This window comes from Perognathus longimembris, chromosome 14, assembly GCF_023159225.1.
Source record: "Perognathus longimembris pacificus isolate PPM17 chromosome 14, ASM2315922v1, whole genome shotgun sequence".
Lineage (NCBI taxonomy): Eukaryota > Metazoa > Chordata > Mammalia > Rodentia > Heteromyidae > Perognathus > Perognathus longimembris.
In genome coordinates, this window is record NC_063174.1 from 15,561,629 (window position 1) to 15,582,058 (window position 20,430).

A 20,430-nucleotide genomic window follows, 5' to 3' on the forward strand; every position below is an offset into this window, starting at 1 on the left:
AAGGACACCGAATTGGGGAAAGTAATACATATTTGATTGTGACCTACCATATAGTATAACTAAACTCAATTAAGGGGATATCTCCTAAAATATAATCATATTTGAAAATGAAGTCCATAAAGGTTATGTTTGTGATTTACTTTTAACGGGGCTAGAAGAGCTCTCATTATATTTCCATTTCCTCACTAATAATTTGCCTTGCAATATGATAAATCTATGACTACAATAAACATGTATTTGTTCCATCCATATATTTATTTATCTATTTATCCATCTATCATCTATCTACCTACTTACCTATATACATACCTATCTAATCTATGATCTATCTATATATTTCAACAAGTCAGTTTTCTTTGTTGTAATTTTCATGTTGATTTTAGTATTATTTAATATATTGTTATTATACAGGTGATATATAGAGGGATTACAATTATATAAGTCAAATAATGAGTACATTTCCTTTCCTATAGTGTCTTCTGTTGCCTGTTCTCTCCCAGTTCCTCCCTCCCATCTCTGTCCACAAGTTTTACAGTTCCTTTTCATCAGTGTCCAGTGAGCTCCATTGCTACTGCTACCATATTGTTTTTAAGTAAATGAATACAAGATTCTTTAAAGATGGGCATATTACTTCAAACTTACAAATGGAATAATTTTAGTGAGCTTTCTACAGTCATTCATTTACATTTGTACATCTAAAACAGAAGAGCAGAAGTATGTATTAATTGCTTTAAATATTGGTAGTAGAGAAAAATAAATCACAAATTAATTTTGCATATTTATTGTTTTAGATATGCAGTTTTATTTAATCTTGAAAGTCAGAGGCATTTTTATAGGACATAAACATGCAATGTAGTGTGAAGTGATACTTATTTTTATCTTTGGTACAAATATTTTAATTTCAATACATGAAATGATTTTGAAAAGCCTGAGCAGCCATTGCATTGTAGCTTGGGCCTGACCAGGCCCTGAACCCTAAGCTTTCTGGAATAACTGCATAATGTGTCAACTACCCCTGGGCAGTGAAATTCCTCTAGCAACCTAATCAACAGATGGCAGGAAATACCTGAAGTTGTCCCTTCAAGTTAAGGATGATTCAGGCGACACCCTTGAAACCCAGATCATTTGTCTTAACCAATCATTTTGAACCCATAAGATAGTCAATCACCTTCACCAGGCCAGTTCCTGCCATTGATTATGCCAATCATTCTTAAGAATTATTTTATAACTGTGCCGCGATACGAAATGATTTGCTGCGACTTGCTTTGCTGTTTTATTATTTTCCCGTGGTGTGATATGATTTGCTGTGTAATGATGTGACACTTGTAATGTTCCCAAAAACCCTGTAGAAACCCTGTTAGCTGAAGGGTCGGGGCTCTTGATTCAGACCAACTGTGTCAGTGAAGGTTGTGAGCCCATGCTGGAGCTCGCAATAAAGACTCTCGTGTGCTTCCATTGGATTCGGCTCCTTGGTGGTCTTTGGGACCCCGAATTTGGAGCATAACAATTTAAAGTTAGAAACTACTGGCATAAACGTTGCTCAGATCTACAAGAAATTATACTTATAGTTTCACATTTGTTTTTATTGCAAAACAACTAATAATACTCTTTCTTTTCCCCTTCAGAGCCTCACTAGTTTTATTTTTAATAGGGAAACTAGGTGACTTGAAGGAAAATCACCTACATTATTTAATATTTCTGATTCCACTAAGTAGCATTTGATAACTTGAATGACATTTGAATCACTTTTCCAACAACCTGAAATAATACTTTTACCTTGTGCATTCCTGAATTCATGGGCTCATTGACTTACATGGAATATAACCTTCATCTTTGCTAAGTTTCTGTCTTAGTTTCCCAGAACAAGTTAAATGAACAAAGAATGAGAAACTCAACTTTTTTATTTGTACAGCTTAGGAGCATTTTGTAGTTTCAAATTAGGGACAAATTTTCCAAGTCTGTGCTCTTACTGATAACTTCCACTTGAAAAGCCAAACTGGAGACAGACTGAAATAACACAGTCCATTTCATTTTGTAAAGTAGTAAGTACAAGTGCAAGGTATTTACAGAGTATCATTAGCAAAACCACTTCCCATGGTGTAATGGTTTCTATGGCAAGGGAGTATATTCTCAGGAAAATCTAAATGTCAAGCTTTTTAGCTCAAATTAGGTACCACTGCTACAAAAGATTTTAAAAAGTTTCCTTGAACATTTTTTTGAGAATTCAGGTTATAATTTGAGAATATGGTCTGTTGATCAGGCTTACTTTAAAGAGAAGGTATTTGGGAATAACTTCTATATTATTTTTTCTATTAAAAGTTGAATTCTGAACAAAGCAGCTTTCCATGCTCATAAATGAGTCATAAGTGTACAAAGCTGCAATGTATTCTGTAACAAAATAAACTTTAAAAAAATTTACTTCCCTTCTCTTACATTCCTTAATGTTATTTCAAGGCAATTTGAAACTGCAAAAGCATGTTCCATTTTTAAATCATAATTGTCACTGCTACTTTGCATTTAATATACAACTCACTCACCAAATATTGTTATTGAAATAATTTGTTCCATGTGATAGTGAATAAGTGTACTTTTTCCACAGAAAACATACATTTAACAAATTTAAGTTTTGCAAGTTTAAAAAATATTAAGGTTTGTAGAACATTAATTTGTACTCCTATGAGTTATGTGATTTTACATCAGGTGATTTTATATCATTTAAGTTTATCCCTATCTGTTGGCTAGTGATTTATTCACTAGCTACTAGTACTTATTTATATATTACACAAATATTCCAGGTGTAATAAATACTTAGAAACTGTTCTTAACACAAAATACTACTTTATACTAGGGCCCACAAGAATTAACTAAAAGCAATATAAAACTTGGCTTCCCTGAGTCCACTTTACAATTGTCTCCTGCTTCTGCCTCTGTCTCTGTCTCTCTGTCCCTATCTATGCCTGCTTGCCTGCCTGCCTGTCTGTAGTCTGTCTCTGTCTGTTTCTGTCTGCCTCCCTGCCTGCCTGCCTGTCTTTCTGCCTGTCTGTAGTCTGTTTCTGTTTCTGCCTGCCTGCCTGCCCGCCTCTCTATCTGTATTCTGTCTCTGTTCTCTGTCTCTGCCTGCCTGCCTGCCTGCCTGCCTGTCTGTAATCTGTCTCTATTCTCTGTCTCTGTCTCCGTCTCCATCTCTGTCTCCCTCTGTCTCTGTCTCTGTCTCTGTCTGTCTGTCTGCCTATCTGATCTCTCTCTCTCTCACACACACACATACACACACACACACACCTTAGTGTGATGGATTACAACTTTATGACAAGAAATTAAAGCCACTCTGAAGAACAGCAAGGCCTCACTGAGCAATCATTTCCTGAATGATGACAATTAACCATGATGGCAAGGTTTCTCTTTAGAGCAAAGCAGGAGCAGAAGTAAGCATCTCAAGCAGAAACCAGATTGTTTCAGTTAAGTAGTGATAAGTCTAACCACTTGTGTAGGAACCCTTGTAGAATCAGATCTGAGATATGATTGATCAGTCCATACTTTGCCAAGGACTGTTAATTTATGTTTACCTTTCCCAACACAACAATTCTTGCTGTATTTAATTCCAAACCTTCTGTACTTTCTCCAAACCTCTTCTCAGAGCAAGGTTGAGCTGTGTAATTCACTTCCTTTACTGTCCATCAAGTACTACAATATTTGGCAGATCCTGGCAGGTGGCCAGATCTGACAAGTTGAAACCATGGATTTAGGCAAGAACTTATTATACAGGTAGACTTTTACATGCAGGAAATATAATTGAAAACCAAGAAAAGCCAAACTTATGGCCCAGGTAAAAATCTGATCAGATTGTTGTCATATGTTCATTCACATGTAGTAAGTGAAATATCTTTTTACAAGGCAAGCACTCTTGCCACTAGGCCATATCCCCAGCCTGGAATATCTTTTTAAAGTGTCTTTATATGCCAGTTTTCATAAGATGATTTTCATGTTTGATTTTAATTTCAGATGATTTAATAATTAAAATATGTGTTTAAAGTGGGCATTATGCTTGCTCCTGTTAGCAATATTAGTTTTAATCTAAGGTTTGAAAAACAATACTGTGGAGCCAGAAGGACCAGAGTAACTCCATATTGTACTAAGACCCCATTTTGTACCTGACTGACCTTACCGTAAGTCCTACTTCCCCCAACCCCTTGCTTCCCGGTAAAGACCATATCCAACCATGAGTTATGAGTGGAATTTTCAGTATCTAATCATGAGTGTGATTTCCCGTATTTGTGAGAGGTATTTCCAGTATCCAATTGTCAGTGCAATTTCCAATATTTAATCAAAACCCTGCAGCTGTGCACACATTCCCCCCTTGCTACACCCCTATGGCTAACTAATCAATTTTAAATGTGTCGGTCCCTTGATCTGACCAATGACTCTTTCCGGATTCCTTCCCACCACCAAATGTACCAAACATGCTTTAGGATTATTTTTTTTAATTTTCCTGCATGTGTTGATTTGTTAAAAGATGCTATGATGTATGCTAAATCCCTGCCTTCCCCCAAAAATGTATAAAACAGCTGGGAGCCCTAGGCTCAGGGCCTCTTAGCATCATCGGCATGCTGAGTGTGCGGAGGACCGAGCTAGCTCAAAATAAACACCCTTTTTGCTGCTTGCATTGGTTTTGGTCTCTAGAGGTCTTTCGGGGGATCCTAACTCAAGAATTTCAATACAGTGTGAGATAATGTAAAAAATGCTCACTAGAAACAGGTCACTGCATATAAAGTGAATTGATTTCTGCATATTAAGTCAGGTTGTCAAAAGCAGAATCAAAATCAGACTTAAAAGAATTAAGTGATCTTTGGTGCTCAAATGTCCTCCTGGCTTCCCACATACTTTCCTGGTTTGAAATAACTCCATGTATATTATGATTGAAATTTATGAGGAAATATTAAAAATAAAAGGTGTATGGATTTAAAAATATTTCCTTTCTAGAACATTAAAAGAGATTATTTTCTAGCTTTATTGAATATTTAACTTAAGGAGAAATAGGATCAATTAAACATCTTGCATTTACTTATGACAATTCCCGTTCCAGTTTTTGTTAATTTTTTTTCTTTTTGAAACTCAAAATACTAAGAGACCATTATAACAATATATTAATAAGAAATAATGGAAATAAGTATTGTAGGGAATAGAGATGACTCCATCTTGATTAGGGAAACATGGTAGCAATTGTTAAAAATAAGTTAACTATTAGGTCAACCTGACTGCAAAATTCTGCTTCTATAAATGGCTTAACTCATTTGCTGCTTTCTCTACCCCCTGCGCCAACCCCCTGTATCTGTGCTATGCCTTTACCTTATAAACCCCAGCTCTCAGGACTGTTAGGCTCAATTTCACCTCCCGAGTCTGTGCTGTGTCCCTGGCCAGTCAGTTGGCTTTTTATTTCCCCAATAAGTCCATCTTTGCCTGAGACTGTCTCTGCGTGGTCAACTCTGGAAGGACGTGAGTTTGAGTCCCACTTGGGGTACTTTCCCCAGACCTGGTAACAATAAGGATAATGAGGGCTGGGAATGTGGCTTAGAGGAAGAGTTCTTGCTTAGCACGCCATTCAGCCCTGGGTTTGTCTCCTCATCACCACATAAACAGGAAGAACCAGAAGTGGTCTTATGGCTCAAGAGGCAGAGTGCTAGCCTTGAGCAAAAATAAGCCAGGGACAGTGCTCGGACCTGGAGTTTGAGCCCCAGGACTGGCAAATTAAAAACAACAACAACAACAAAAGGATAATGATGACACAACAGTTAACATGGACAAAAAGACCTACCTAGTGTTGGATTTATGTTCATTTTCTTACCACCTGGAACAATGTTTTAAGTGACTGGTACATCTACAATCCAGTACTACTGTTTAGGAAATTGAGACAACAGGGCTATCCATATCCAAAGTTATAGCTGGTGTTTAGCAGAATTAATAATAAAAGCTAAATTATCTGTCTTCAAAATCCATTTTATTAACATTGAATTCAGTCTATACATATTGAGACTTCTCTTTGTGGCCATCTTTGTAAACAAGGCCGGGTCTAAACATGATCATGTTTAACCTTCAGTAACCATAGAGTGAGGTTAGTAATTTTCATTGTGTTTTCCAACAGAATCTAATCCAGTGTGATGAAGTCATTTATTGACGTTCACAGTAGTAATGGTAAACTTGAATTTTGTATTCATTGTTCTATAACTTCAAATTGAAATTTTAGGAGGAACTGTGGCTTTTATTTGTCCCTGAATCCCGATCAAATCCTAGGATTCCAGCCTGTTTCCATACTTAAATCCTTTCAGTCTCTCCTTATTCTTACCTCACACTGAGCTCCCACTTAAAATTGCTATGAGTCACCTCTCAGGAATGCTGCTAGATTCCATTATGCCCACCTCTTTGGTTACATTGCAATATTGATCTTAGCATCCCTGGCTTTTTGGCTGCTACCCTGGTGATAGTTGTTCTTTTCAGTGTCTTTTAGTCATTTGTATTTCGGGATTACCTACATGGCAAAAATAACCTTGGGTTTGTTATTGGAAAGAGTCACTGCTGGGCATTGGTGGCTCATGTCTGTAATCCGAGATACTTAGCAGGCGAGAGTTGCAGTTGAAAGCCAGTGTAGGAAGAAAATTCACTAAGACTCATCTCCAATTAATGAGAAAAATAAAATCCAGAAGTGAAGGTATGTTTAAGTGCTGGAGTGCCAGAGAAAAAGCCAAGAGCTCGAGGCAGAGTTCAAACTTAGTACCAGAACAAAAACAAAGCAAAAAAAAAAGAAACAAAAAAAAAAAAACCCAAAAAACAAAAAACATTTTTCCAAATATATAGTCACCATGAAAGGATTTGCCTATATCATATAAATTGGTGTGGGTAATTGGGTAGATTAAAGGAAGTCCTCTAGTTATTTTTAGGATAAGGCCACATATAATTTACTATTTAACCTATTTACTGATTTAACATATATTCTTAGTTCATGTTTATTGTTACATTTATAAATCTGATCACACAGTTTCAAAATAGTGATCTAAAGTCACCTTATTATACCTTTAAAAATAACTGCTGATTGAGTTTAAATCAAAACATGTATTTTTTAAGTGCAAGTACATTTTAAAATTCCATATGAAAGTACAATTTATCTTTTGGAGCAGAGTAAATCTACAGAGTAAATTCTTAGGATGATTTTCTTGTTATTTTTTTCATATTTTGCTTTTGTACACATTGTCAAAGAAGTGGCTTCATGATTAGTCTTTTAATTTTATTTTATTTTTGATCTGGGAAAATAGAGAATCTTATAAGAGAAATTAAGTGCTGCTCTCAAGTGTGACTTTGGCAGTGTGACCATTCATCCTGGAGAGTCCTCTATAGTGACAGAGTTTGGCTACTGCGTGAACTTTAGCTCCCATTTAAGTAAAATGAAATGGATGACCCGGGGTTTCTATCACTCCATAGAGATAATCATTAACAATTCATGGGAGAGTAGCTTCATAAGGTCAGTGGTGTGCTCGTCTCAAATTTCTTCACATCAATGCACAGAATCAGGAGGTAATTGAGCAAGTTAGTGCTGTCCTTTTAGCACTGAAGATTTGTTGATTGTTGGTTGATGGGGAAAATGCCATTATTATAATATCATGTCCTCCACATTATCACCCTGTGTATGTAAAGACAGTACTTTATAACCTATCAGGTCTAAGATGTTGATTGAAAATGAAGTTTTACAGATCCAGTGGAAAATCTTTGCTTCCAGAGGATAAATTACAGTTTTTACTGGAAGAGAGTCTTAAGCTAATAGCTTTCAGGCAAGTAATGTATTTCAAAGGACAAAAGAGCTGCAGAGGTCTCTTGTGTCTCTTTTCTTACTTTTATTAGTATTGTATCATTCTAGGAAGTACCTTGAGATGTTATTCTTGAAAAAGAGTAAGATATAACAGCACAGGGTGTTTCCAGGAACATTTCAGTTTTACATAATCAAAATGAAGGTATAGAGTTGAAATCATATTTTCAACAAGCATATTTATTTTGCAAGGAGTATTTCACTCAGTTTAAGAGTAATTAGACTTGGTCCTTCACACTTTAGCTCTTTGACAGGTAAATATCACATCAAAATATATTCTATGTGTAAAAGAAAATCACAAAAGCAAGATGAAGAAAAGACAAATTCGTTTTCTACTGAAATTGTTATAGACAGACTCCACAAATCTGCAAAGGAAAACCAAGCTTTGTAAATACATACCTACAATATATGTGTGTGTGTGTGTGTGTACATACTTATTACATACAGATATGTGCACACATAAATGCATTTAAAATATAGTATATATGTAATCTGTCAGGGAATATTTTTTGTGTTTTATAATATTTTTATCTTTATAATATTTTAGTTTTAGCATATACAATGGAATATTGGCATTTGTAAGTGGTAGAGATATTGGAAAAATACTGCTGGACTCTGTGGGTGAGGTAATTAATGTGTATATTCAGCACTTAGAACTATCACTGCTTTTTTGTAGGAATATTTTTAATATATATACTTTTACTATCAAACTGAATTACAGACAGGATATAGTTTCATACATTAGGCATTGGATACATTTCTAGTACTGTTTGTTACCTCGTTCCTCATTCCCCCCCACCCCTTCCCCTTTTCCCTTCCCCCCCCATGAGTTGTTCAGTTCATTTTCACCAAAGAGTTTGTAAGTATTGCTTTTGTACTTATTTGTCTATTTTTACCCTGTGTCTCTCGATTTTGGTATTCCCTTCCAATTTCCCAGTTCTAACACCAGTATACCAGGTTTCCATAATACTCAGATAAGATACAGAGATAGTGTAGATACGACAACAGGAAGGTGATACAGGAATATCATCAATAATAGAGGCTACAGTTACATACGGCACGTTGAAAGTAGTTACAACTGTGATATAACAATGGTTTCCATAACATGGAGTTTATTTCCCTTAGCATTATCTTATGTGTTCATAAGGGTATAGCTATTGGGCTCCTGTGATCCTCTGCTGTGACTTGACTAAACCTGTGCTAATTATTCCCTATAAGGGAGACCATAGAGTCCATGTTTCTTTGGGTCTGGCTCACTTCACTTAGTATAACTTTTCCCAAGTCCTTCCATTTCCTTACAAATGGGACAATGTCATTCTTTCTGATAGAGGCATAAAATACCATTGTGTATATGCACCACATTTTCCTGATTCATTCGTCTACTGAGGGGCATCTGGGTTGGTTCCAAATTCTCGCTATGACAAATTGTGCTGCTGTGAACATTGTTGTGCTGGTGGCTTTAGTGTGATTATGTTTGTGGTCTTTTGGATAGATACCCAAATAGGGGCTGCTGGGTCATAGGGGAGTTCTATGTTTAGCCTTCTGAGGAATCTCCATACTGCTTGCCAGAGTGACTGAACCAGTTTACATTCCCACAAACAGAGAAGTACGGTCCCCTTTTGGCCACATTCCCTCCAACATTTGTTATTGTTAGTTTTCTTGATATAGGACATTCTTACTGGGGTGAGGTGAAATCTCAATTTGTTTTGATTTGCATTTCTTTTATGGCCAGTGATGTAGAGCACTTTTTCATATGTCTCTTGGCCATTCTCATTTCCTCATCAGAGAAGTCTCTTTTTAAGTCTCTAGCCCACTTGATGAGGGGGCTATTGGTTCGTTGCGATTTTGTTTTGGAGGAAGATAAATTTTTTAGTTCTGAATATATTTTAGATATGAGGCCTTTGTCTGTTGAATGGCCGGTAAAGATTCTCCCAATCTGTGGGCTTTCTGTTTATCTGGCGAGCTATGTCCTTTGCCTGCAGAAGGTCTGCAGTTTGATGCAGTCCCATTTGGCCAACCTTTCTTTGATTTGTAGCCTTTCTGGGTCTTTGGTAAGGAAGTTCCGTCCTGTGCCAAGGAGCCCAAGTGTTTCTCCTACTCCTCCTTTAGTGTTTTCAGGGTTCCTGTTTTGATTTTGAAGTCTTTAATCCATTTAGAATTGATTTTGGTGCAGGGTGATATATAAGGATCTAGTTTTAGTTTGTTGCAGGTGTTGAACCAGTTTTGCCAGCACCATTTGCTAAAGAGGCTGTCTTTCTTCCAGACTATTGTGTTAGCTCCTTTTTCAATGATTAAGTAGGTGTAGTTCTGTGGGTTCATTTCTGGGTCTTCAATTCTGTTCCATTGGTCTTCAGGCCTGTTGCGGTGCCAATACCAAGCTGTTTTTATTACTATAGCTTTGTAATACAGCTTGAACTTGGGTATTGTAATTCCTCCAGCACTGTTCTTTCTGTTTGGATTGTTTTTGCTATTTAGGTCTTTTATTGTTCCATATGAATTTCTGGATTGCTTCCTCTATTTCATTAAAAAATGGTGTTGGGATATTAATGGGTATTGCATTGAATTTGTAGACAGCCTTTGCCAATATTGCCATTTTGATTATATTAATCCTCCCAATCCAGAAGCATGGGAGGTTTTTCCATTTCCTTAGTTCTGCCTTAATTTCATTTTTCATGTTTTTAAAGTTCTCATCGTAGAGGTCTTTCATTTCTTTGGTTAAGGCTATTCCTAGGTATTTTATGTGTTTTGAGGCTATTGAAAAAGAAGTTGCTTTCCTGATTTCAGCTTCGTTCTTCGGGTCGTTAGCATAGAGAAAGGCCGTTGATTTTTGAGGGTTTATTTTATATCCTGCAACTTTGCCATAGTTTTGGATCAGCTTTAATAGCTTGGGGTAGAGTCTATGGGGTTCTTTAGGTATAGGATCATGTCATCTGCAAAGAGAGAGAGTTTCACTTCATCTTTTCCTATTTGGATCCCCTTTATATTTTCTTCTTGACTAATTGCTTTGGCTAGGAATTCTAGTACTTTGTTGAAGAGAAGGGGAGAGAGTGTACATCCCTGTCTTGTTCCTGATTTAAAGGGGAATGGCTTTAGTTTTTCACCATTTGGAGTTATGCTTGCTGTTGGTTTTGTCATAAACTGCCTTGATTATATTCAGGAATGATCCCTGGAATCCCAGTTTTTTCCAGGGCTTTTAGCATAAATGGGTGCTGCAGTTTATCAAATGCTTTCTCCGCATCGAGTGATATAACCATGTGGTTCTTTACCTTGCTCCGGTGATGTGGTGGATTACATTAGTTGAATTGCATATATTGAACCAAGTTTGCATTCCAGGGATTAATCCACTTTGAACATTATGAATGATTTTTTTGATTACCTGTTGAAGTCAATTGGCCAGAATTTTGCTGAGAATTTTTGAGTCTATATTCATGAGGGAAATCAGTCTATAGTCCTCTTTCCGTTATGAGTCCCTGCCTGGTTTGGGGATAAGGGTTATAGTGGCTTCAAGAATGTGTCTGGTAGTGAACGTTCTCTTTCAATTTCATTGAAGAGTTTGAGAAATATTTGTGTGAGTTCTGTTTTGAAGGCCTTGTAGAATTCTGCTGTGAATCCATCTGGACCTGGGCTTTTCTTGGCTTGCAGATCACTTATTGCCTTTTCTATTTCATTACTGGATATGGGTCTGTTTAGAAGGTTTAAGTCTTCATGGTTGAGTTTGGGGATATGAATTTTTTCTAGGAAATCATCCATTTCTTCCAAGTTCTCGAATTTGTTGGCATAAAGGTTTGCAAAATAGTCTCATTATGGTCTGAATTTTGGTTGTTTCTGTGGTGATGTTGCCTGTTTCATCTCTTATCTTGTTTATTTGCATGTGCTGCCTTCATTTTTTGGTCCGATTTGTCAGGGGTCTGTCTATCTTGATGATTTTTTCAAAGAACCAACTCTTTGTTTTGTTGATTCTTGCGATGGCTTTTTTCGTCTCTAATTGATTTAGTTCTGATTTGATTTTAATTATTTGCTTTCCTCTATTGACTTGGGGTTTGGCTTGTTGTTCTTTTTCAAGGAAATTAAGGTGCTTCCTTAAATTATTGAGTTGCTGTTTCTCCATTTTGTTGGTATATGCATTCAGAGATATAAATTTTCCTCTGAGTACTGCCTTTGCTGTGTCCCAAAGGAGCTGGTACTTTGTGTCCTCATCTTGGTTGAATTACATAAACATTTGAGTTTCCGATTTAATTTCTTCAATGACCTTCTCATGGTTCAGCAGTGTGTTGATTAGTCTCCATGAACTGTAGGATTTTCTGCGGTGGCTGTTTCAGTTGCGCTCTAATTTTATTCCATTGTGGCCTGAGAGAATGCACAGAATGGTTTTGATGCTTCTGAATTTGTACAGGTTTTCTTTGTACCCTAAGATGTGATCTATTTTGGAGAATGTTTCATGTGCCGCTAGGAAGAATGTGGTATATTCTGTAGATGTAGATTAAGTCTAGTTGGTCTATGAAATTATTTAGTTTTGTGGTTTCTTTGTTCAGTTTTTGGCATGTTGATCTGTCCAGAGGTGATAGTGGAGTATTAAAGTCCCCAACTATCAATGTATTGGGGTCTATGTGTGTTTTTAGAGACAGTAGTGTTTGTTTGATGAAGTTGGGTGCTCTTGTAATTGGTGTGTAGATATTTAGGATGGATATATCTTCCTGTAGGACAGATCCTTTTATTAGTATGTAGTAACTCTCTTTGTCTCTTCTTACCTTTTTATTTGAAGTCAATTTTGTCTACTACTAGGATTGCAACTCTGTCCTGCTTATGGGGGCCATTTGCTTGATAGATTTGATTCTAGCCTTTCACTTTTGGAAGATGTTTACTTTTGCTGGATAGATGAGTCTCTTGCAGGCAGCAGAAAGATGGGTCTCGATTTTTGATCCAACTTATGAGCCTATGTGGTTTGATTTGCGAATTAAGTCCATTAATGTTTGGAGTTAGGATGGAGAGAGGATCATTTCTTCCTTTCATTATCCCTGTCTTGTTAAAGGCTGAGTCTTTCCATTTGTTGATCTGTTATTCTGGTTTACTATTTAGGGTTCATTTCTCTGTCTGCATTGGAATCTTGATTATTTTCTCTGTATAGAACATCTTTGAGGATTTTTTGTAAAGCTGGTTTGGTGGAGATATATTGATTCAGTTTTTCTTTACTGTGGAAGACTTTTATTTGACCTTCGGCTATGAATGAGAGTTTTGCTGGGTACACAATTCTTGGTTGGTAGTTAATTTTATTTAGGGTTTGGCATACCTCATTCCAGGCTCTCATTGCTTTCATGGTCTCTGCTGTGAAGTCTGGGGTAATTCTGATTGCTTTTACTTTATATGTGATTATTTTCCTCTCCCTAACAGCTTTATGGATTCTTTCCTTGGACTCTATTGATCCTGTTTTGATCACAATGTGTCGGTGGGGTGTCCTATTCTAGTCTGGTTGGTTTGGGGTTCTAAATGCTTCTTGTATCTGTATAGGCCTTTCCTTCTGGATATTTGGGAAGTTTTCAGCTAATATTCTGTTAAATAGATTCCATTAACTTCCTTCTCCAGGTTTTTCTCAATACGTATTATCCTTAAATTGTGCTTTCTGATTGTATCTTGAATCTCCTGGAACGATCTGTTTTGTCGATTGGATTGGGTTTGTATTAATTTTTGATTTTTCTCCACAGATTGTAGGGAATCTTCAGCTCCTGAGATTCAATCCTCTGCTTCAGTTAGTCGAGACTGTAGGCTAGCTTCTTGATTTCAAATCTCTTTTCCTTCTGCCTGGTCTTTCCTGATGATTTCCATGTCATATCTTAGGTCCTGTATTGACTTCTTTACTTCATTAACTTCAGTTGTTTGGCTTTGAGTGTTGTCTTACAAATCTTTAGCTGGGTAGCTATCTTTTCATTTGACTCTTGAAGTTCATTTATCTTTCTATTTGTGGAGGCCATGAAATTCTCCATTAATTTTTGCTTTGCCTCCTCACACTCTAGAATAGTTGACTGAAGAGATTCAAACTTTTCATTTATTATGTTTATTAGTAGACTTTGTAGAGCATTTTTGGGATTCTCTTCTATGTCTTTGATTGACTGTTCCGCTTCCTGCTTATTTTGAGTGGGAGGTAAGACTCCATTGTTTGCCATCTTTCTTGTGTTTCTTCTGCCCATTTGGATTGGGAATGCCAATCTACAAGCTCCTGTGAGCACCATTTAAGACCCAAAACAAACCTTACCAAGGACTGTGGTATAAATCTTAGGAGTTCAAAATTATATACAGGTATCTTTTATACTTGTGTATACAATTAGATTTGGTGTTCCTAAAGAATACAATTTCAATATAACACCCAATCCTTAGCCTTGTATTCAGTAGTTACTTATTTTTACCTATGACTAATTCTATTTCTTATATTAAATTCTTTTTGGACTAGCTTTCTCTATGAACACATTTGTTTCACTCGGATTAAGCAGGGATACCCTCTATCCAATAACCAGGAGTCAATGGGATCTGGAGGACCTAGAAGTAAGTCAGAAGGGTGTTAGATTTAGTAAAGAAACTAGAGTAAAATATATGGGGGGAGTGATGATTTGCTTTTGTTTCAGTGACTTGAAAATGTGGAGGAGAGTAGACTCAGTAGAAACAACGAGTTTAAAATGATAGACAATGATAGACAATGGAGAATTAGCAGTAAAGAGTGGAGGTGTTATTCATAGGAAAGTAATTTTTAAAGAAAGAGAATGCAAAGAGAGAAATAAAGAAAGAATACTAGAACACAGATGCAATTAAGAGAAAAAAGTTATTTAAAAAATAAAAAGAAAATAAAAACAGAAAAAGAAAAACAAATGAAAAACAACAACAACAACAAAATCTTGATAGAACCCAGATGAAAATGGAAAACAAAAACAAACCAATGATGTTTCAGAAATGAAAATATAAGAAAAATAGAAAAATAAAAATGAAAGCTTAAAAAAACTTTTGAGACAAAAAAAGGCTTTCTTGTTTGGGTGGGCTTTCTACAGTCTCTGGTTTCCTTGCGATGGTCTGCAGTCTGTTCTGCTGCTTGGCTGGTTTGACTTTCTTTCAGTTTGCAGGGGGTGGATCTGCTCTGACCCTTTGTCCCTTTTTGTGAAGTCCTGGGTCTCTGTGGTTCGCACAGCTTACAGGTAGGCCTTGGGCGTCCTCTGTAGGTGGCGGACATGAACAGTCTTGGGAACTGTGGCTCCTCCATCTGCTGTGTGGCTGCTGCCTTTAATGCCTGGCTCAGAATAGGCTGTGGACTCAGCAGGGTGGGGCGCCCCTGGCCTGGTTTACTCAGCTCAGGGTTGCTTGCCTGGGAGAGGTTCCTCCCTCCTGGGCAGAGAAGCCTTCTGGGCAGAGCTGGGTATGAAATTCAGCTCCGTTTTGGGCTGGGAATTGGGCTTCTAAATGGGACTGTTTAGCTATCTCAGGAAATTTGTTCTCCCATGTGGCTGTTCTGTGCAGCCAATAGCTGCTCATTGCTTTCGCTTTTAATTTAGGAATTCTGGTGGGCAGGGCAGGCACCTCTAGCTGAGCTGAGGCCCAGGACAAGCCCCTCGCCAGGGCAAGGGTCATTCTCCTGGGCGGAGCTGGCTCTCATTGATTGGTCCCTCTTGCCCTTCTCAAAGATGGCCGCTTTGTCCTCGTTTGCCCCACATGGGCTTTAGCTCCAGTCTGGTCTGACCTTATGCCAGTGTCAAAGATGGTGGTTTGCTCTGGGGATAGGGAAAGGAGCCACTCTGTGGGCGTGAATGAGAATGTCTTTCGTGGGGTAATCACGCTTTCTCTGCAATTTCAGCCCATCCATGCTCAGCCTGCGATCCATGTCTATATGCTGCCATCTGGAGGATTTCTCCCTGGTCTCCGTTGATCTGCACGGAGTGTGGGGCGCTGTGCCAGTGCCCACACTGGCGTGGCGGTTGGATGCCTCCTGGAGTTGCAGCATGCCTCCTGGAGCTCAGATCTGTGTTTTCAGACCAGCAAAGTCGACTTTTCCTTCCTGGCTGGTATCCCTGTACTGTTATAACTTATTTGGGCTGTTTTTCTAGGGGTAAAAGTTTCTCTGGGGTGGGAAAATTGCGATGTTGGAGGGAGCTCAGCTAGGGCTCTGCTGCGCCCCTGCCGTCTTCCTGGAAGTCCCCTATCACTGCTTTTCAATGTCCCATTAATATCCCTTCTTCATTTTCTAACCAGAGATGCTCAATTTCTAAGCTAACCTTCCAAATTACCGATCTATAATTGCAAAGAGATTGAAGATAGGAGGAAATTCTTGTCAATACTGACATAACTAAAAACAAATTGTACATCACCTATAAAACACATATGATAGTAATATTTCTTATTTTCATGTGGGTAAAATAAGCTTAGAAAGCCATGTGATAGAATGATTGGAGATCCAAATCGCTTTACTTTTCAATTGCACTATCTATTATCATTGTATTCTTTCCCATGTGAGGAATCTCAATGGTAGCCATTACAAATTCCTAATATTTTATGATTGGAACAAATAACAGAACATAGAAAAATGTAAAATATCTATTTGAAATTGTGTGAACACCCTCATTTGTTACATAGCATTATCAACTACCAGAAAACACTGGCAAACTGATTTTTTAAAATTGTACCAAAATGGATCTCTGGCTTTGTTTCTTTACCAAAGACCTTCTCCCAAAGCACTAGGGCTGTATTTCACTAATCTTCACTATTTCTGAGCTCACAGAAGCTGATTGCACCCCAAAATCTCCCTCTTTGGCCTCTGGTAGTTCTTCCTAAAAGAATGATGGACCTCAGACAAGAAGATTCTCTGCTCAATTTGCTATCTCTGCTGAGGGACAGGCTAATGAAGCAGGCTAGAGGAGCTGGATAGAGGGATGGATGAGGCCTCCAGGAACAAATTGGGGGAAAATACAATCTCATAAACCCTAGAGGCTCAAAGCAGGGTTAATCTAGGTGTCCAGTGGTTCACACACTTACAATCTTAGCTACTCAGGAGGTCAGGAGGTCTAGCTAAAAGGGGTAACATTGCTCTTGCTGGAAGTTAGAACAAATACTAGCACTATAAAGGCCAAATTCTTCACCTGGTGGACAGCCAGTCCTCATGGAACTCCCCTAACACTAGAAATGGATCTATCTCCAGAAGACATTTCCAATTGGACACAAGGAATTAAAAAAAAAAAGTACCCAAATGATGATATCACACAATCGTGTTGGATTCATTGCAGCAATGCAAGAATGGTTCAACATATGCAAACCAATAAACATAACATGGAATGTGAAAAGAATAAAAATGAAAATCATATAAACCTTTGAAGATGCAGGAAAAAACTGACAAAATTCAACACAGATTCATATTAAAAAACTTGGATGAGAGGGAGGTAAAGTGGCAAAAAATGAGGAAGGGACTAACAATGTGTGACAAGAAATGTACTCATTACCTTACTTATGTAACTGTAACGTCTTTATGTACTACTGTTACAATAAAATAAAATTTAAATTTAAAATATCTTGGAAGAATCTAGGAGAAGAATAGTGTACCTCAGTGTTAAAACTGGTACATATGGCAAGCCTATATGCAAGATCACACAAAATAAGGAAAGTTGGGAATTGGCTCCTCCAAACTTGGATTGACACTCATTAGTCTTAGTGATAGATGAATGCCTATTCCAAGCAGTAAAATAAACATGGATAATATTATAAAGAAAAGAAGAATGATTGGAGTTCACAACCAAAAAAAGTTCATGTGGTAAAGTTGTTATATTCAAAGCGACAACAGCACAAGAACACAACATAGAAAGAGTAGTAGGTGCAGTACTAATCTGTGGGAGGCTGTTGAAAATAGATAACAATTAGTGTTATTCTGTCTAAAACCCCAGGTATCCTTTACAAATTCTAATTTGTTGTTATTCACTGAGCTGTTTCATCCTTTAAACAACACACATATTCTATTTACATTAAAACAAAAATAACAACCCAAGGCCTTTTTCAAGGGCAAATTTGGCAAGTAGTATAGATTTCACAGAATGTTTTATATTGAGCCAATTTTCTCTTTGTTGTTTATTTCTCTATTATCATTACAACAAAAGCTTTGGAATGCACCAACAAAATAAATCAAGTCATTATAAATTCCCATATTTTTATTCTATACAACCATGCTTTCTATTCATAATCGTCAGATTATGCATTAACATTGACTAATACAATAGAGACACTGATGTGTTTTCTTTCACTTATTAGCAATGAAAGTAATAATATTGTAATAATATAATCGTAATAAGTAGTAATGATAGTAATAATAATGCTTCCCTCTTAGTAAGCATTACATCATCATATATAATTTAGGACTTACCAGAAATAGGTTAAAAAAAAAAAAACTCTTGCATAATGGGAAAGATATACCTTAGATGATTAAAACATTCTATTGTAAATATGTGCATTTTCTTCCACACTTCATTTTAGAAATAAGATTTTAGGTATACTTTTTAAAAAACATATTTACTTCCTTCCTTCCTTTCTTCCTTTCAATTTTGCATTGTAACATGACTCGCTGAACTGGTTCATGCATTAAAATATGAAAGTATGGAATATTAGCATATGTTAGTTAATATTCAAATAATTATTTACCTTATTTTTTAATTCTATCATAGTTTTTTAATTAATCTCATTAAATTTCCATAGCATTGGTAGGGTGCAAACTGATTATTATTATTGTTTAAAAATAAGGAGACTTTACACTCAAAAAGTGAATGTGCTAGGAATAAAATCCTGATAACTCTGAAGTCTTACTTCTTAACCACTAGGTTATTTTTTTCTCCTGTGAGACTATTGAACACTAAGGAGTAATAACTTATGATATTTAAAATTCTTTTTGTGTGAAGTATAGTTCCAAAAACTTTATCATCTATCATTACCTATATAGAATAGAAATAAATATCAAACCTTTTATTTGATGATTTCATGGGAGGTCAAAGAAAGAAAATTATAATTAATTTTCATGTTTAAGATTACACCTTACTCAATTATTCTCCATGATGCCCAATCTTTTAGTAATTCGATATGCTGAAAGGTATAGACATATAACCTATAATTTTAATACAAACAAGAATATTACAAATGCTGGGATTGTTATAGATGGCACAGGAAAGATAATACATTTGACATGGCTGAAGGATGGTGGATGATTGCTTCATCAGCACTTCTGATCTGATCCTTAAAAGAGGAGTAGCCATTCTTTTTTTATCTATTGTCTACAAGACAATGTAGCAGTCCAAGACAGAGAGGCCATCAATTATACATAAGGGGAATAATCTAGTCATGTTAAACTTTCACTCTTGAGCATTTCTATATGAAAAGAAAGGGTGGAATATATAATTAAAAGTTCAAGTAAAGAATGAACTTTGTCTTCAGTGGTTTCAGAGAAACTAATAAGATCTTTTAAATATTCTATTCATTGTATTCAGGCAAATCCACGAGATAGATTGATTTTACATATTTCAAAAATATATCTGAAGTATACAAAATCTACATATTTAATTTAGCATGGCCCAATTTTAAATGACAGATTCAGGTTTTAAAGGTGAATGTTTCCTTCTGAAGCCCCTATACTATTTATTATGTAACATTGCTATTGCCAACTGTATAGGCTGTGTAAATACTTCTGGTAACGATATACTTTTTAAGCACAGGTAATTTAAGACAGGGATTTAAAAATATTCATTGAAATAAGAAAATAAAGTAGCTCAACATTTTCATTTGTACAATCTATCAAATAAAAATTTTCCCCAAGCATGTACATTTTAAACAAATATTTGAAAAGGAATGTAGTATGAGCCATACAGAGAATGGTGTTCTTCACACATAAATACAAGGTAAGCAAAGTCAAATTAGACAGAAAATAAACTACTGTATAAATAATAAACTTTCTTTTAAATGTATTGCATTTCGTATTCTTCTACCAATTAATTCAAATGTTGAATGACATATTCCTTTTTTTCCAAGTACAACATGGAATGTCTTGATGCTCTTAACTTATATAGCAGTGCCTATGAGAAAATATATACCTGGTGAGGTTAAAAATTATTCTCAGCATATTAGGAATAGAGTGTGTTTCATGAAGCTGAACTTCTACAAAACCCTTACAATATATATAATTCTTAACATTAGTATTATAACACTCAAAAGTATTTCTACTATGACTAAAAATTGAAAAGTTGATCTTTCACAATTATTTTTATACATTGTATACAAGTACTATATTATTTAATGAAATGAAAAATAAGTCAAATATAATCATATTGACTAAGGAAGAAATGTAAATGCTTTAGAATAGATTATATGCTTATCTACATGTAAATGCCAAAAAGCTGTATGAATTGTCAAGGATAATTTAAACAATTACAATATCTTTACAGAATATGATCTTACCATACTAAAGCAAATCAATTTCATACATACCAGAAATCAACAGGTAGAATTGAAGCTTTAATTCATTATTTGTAGTCTTCAACATGAAATATTTAGATGTAAATCTCTCTTTCTGTATATGTATTTGTTTA

General features: G+C 36.1%; 1 long non-coding RNA gene across 2 annotated transcripts; it reads left to right on the forward strand.

Moving 5' to 3' along the window:
* The first annotated feature begins 1,110 nt into the window (after positions 1-1,110).
* On the forward strand, positions 1,111-17,739 carry LOC125363401. 2 transcript variants are annotated; one of them, XR_007213226.1, is made up of 3 exons: positions 1,111-1,306; positions 8,571-8,580; positions 17,729-17,739. It is a non-coding gene; the product is annotated as an uncharacterized LOC125363401 (long non-coding RNA). The 2 variants fall into 2 exon arrangements; XR_007213225.1 differs by lacking the exon at positions 17,729-17,739 and adding an exon at positions 9,313-9,323.
* Positions 17,740-20,430: the final 2,691 nt, after the last annotated feature.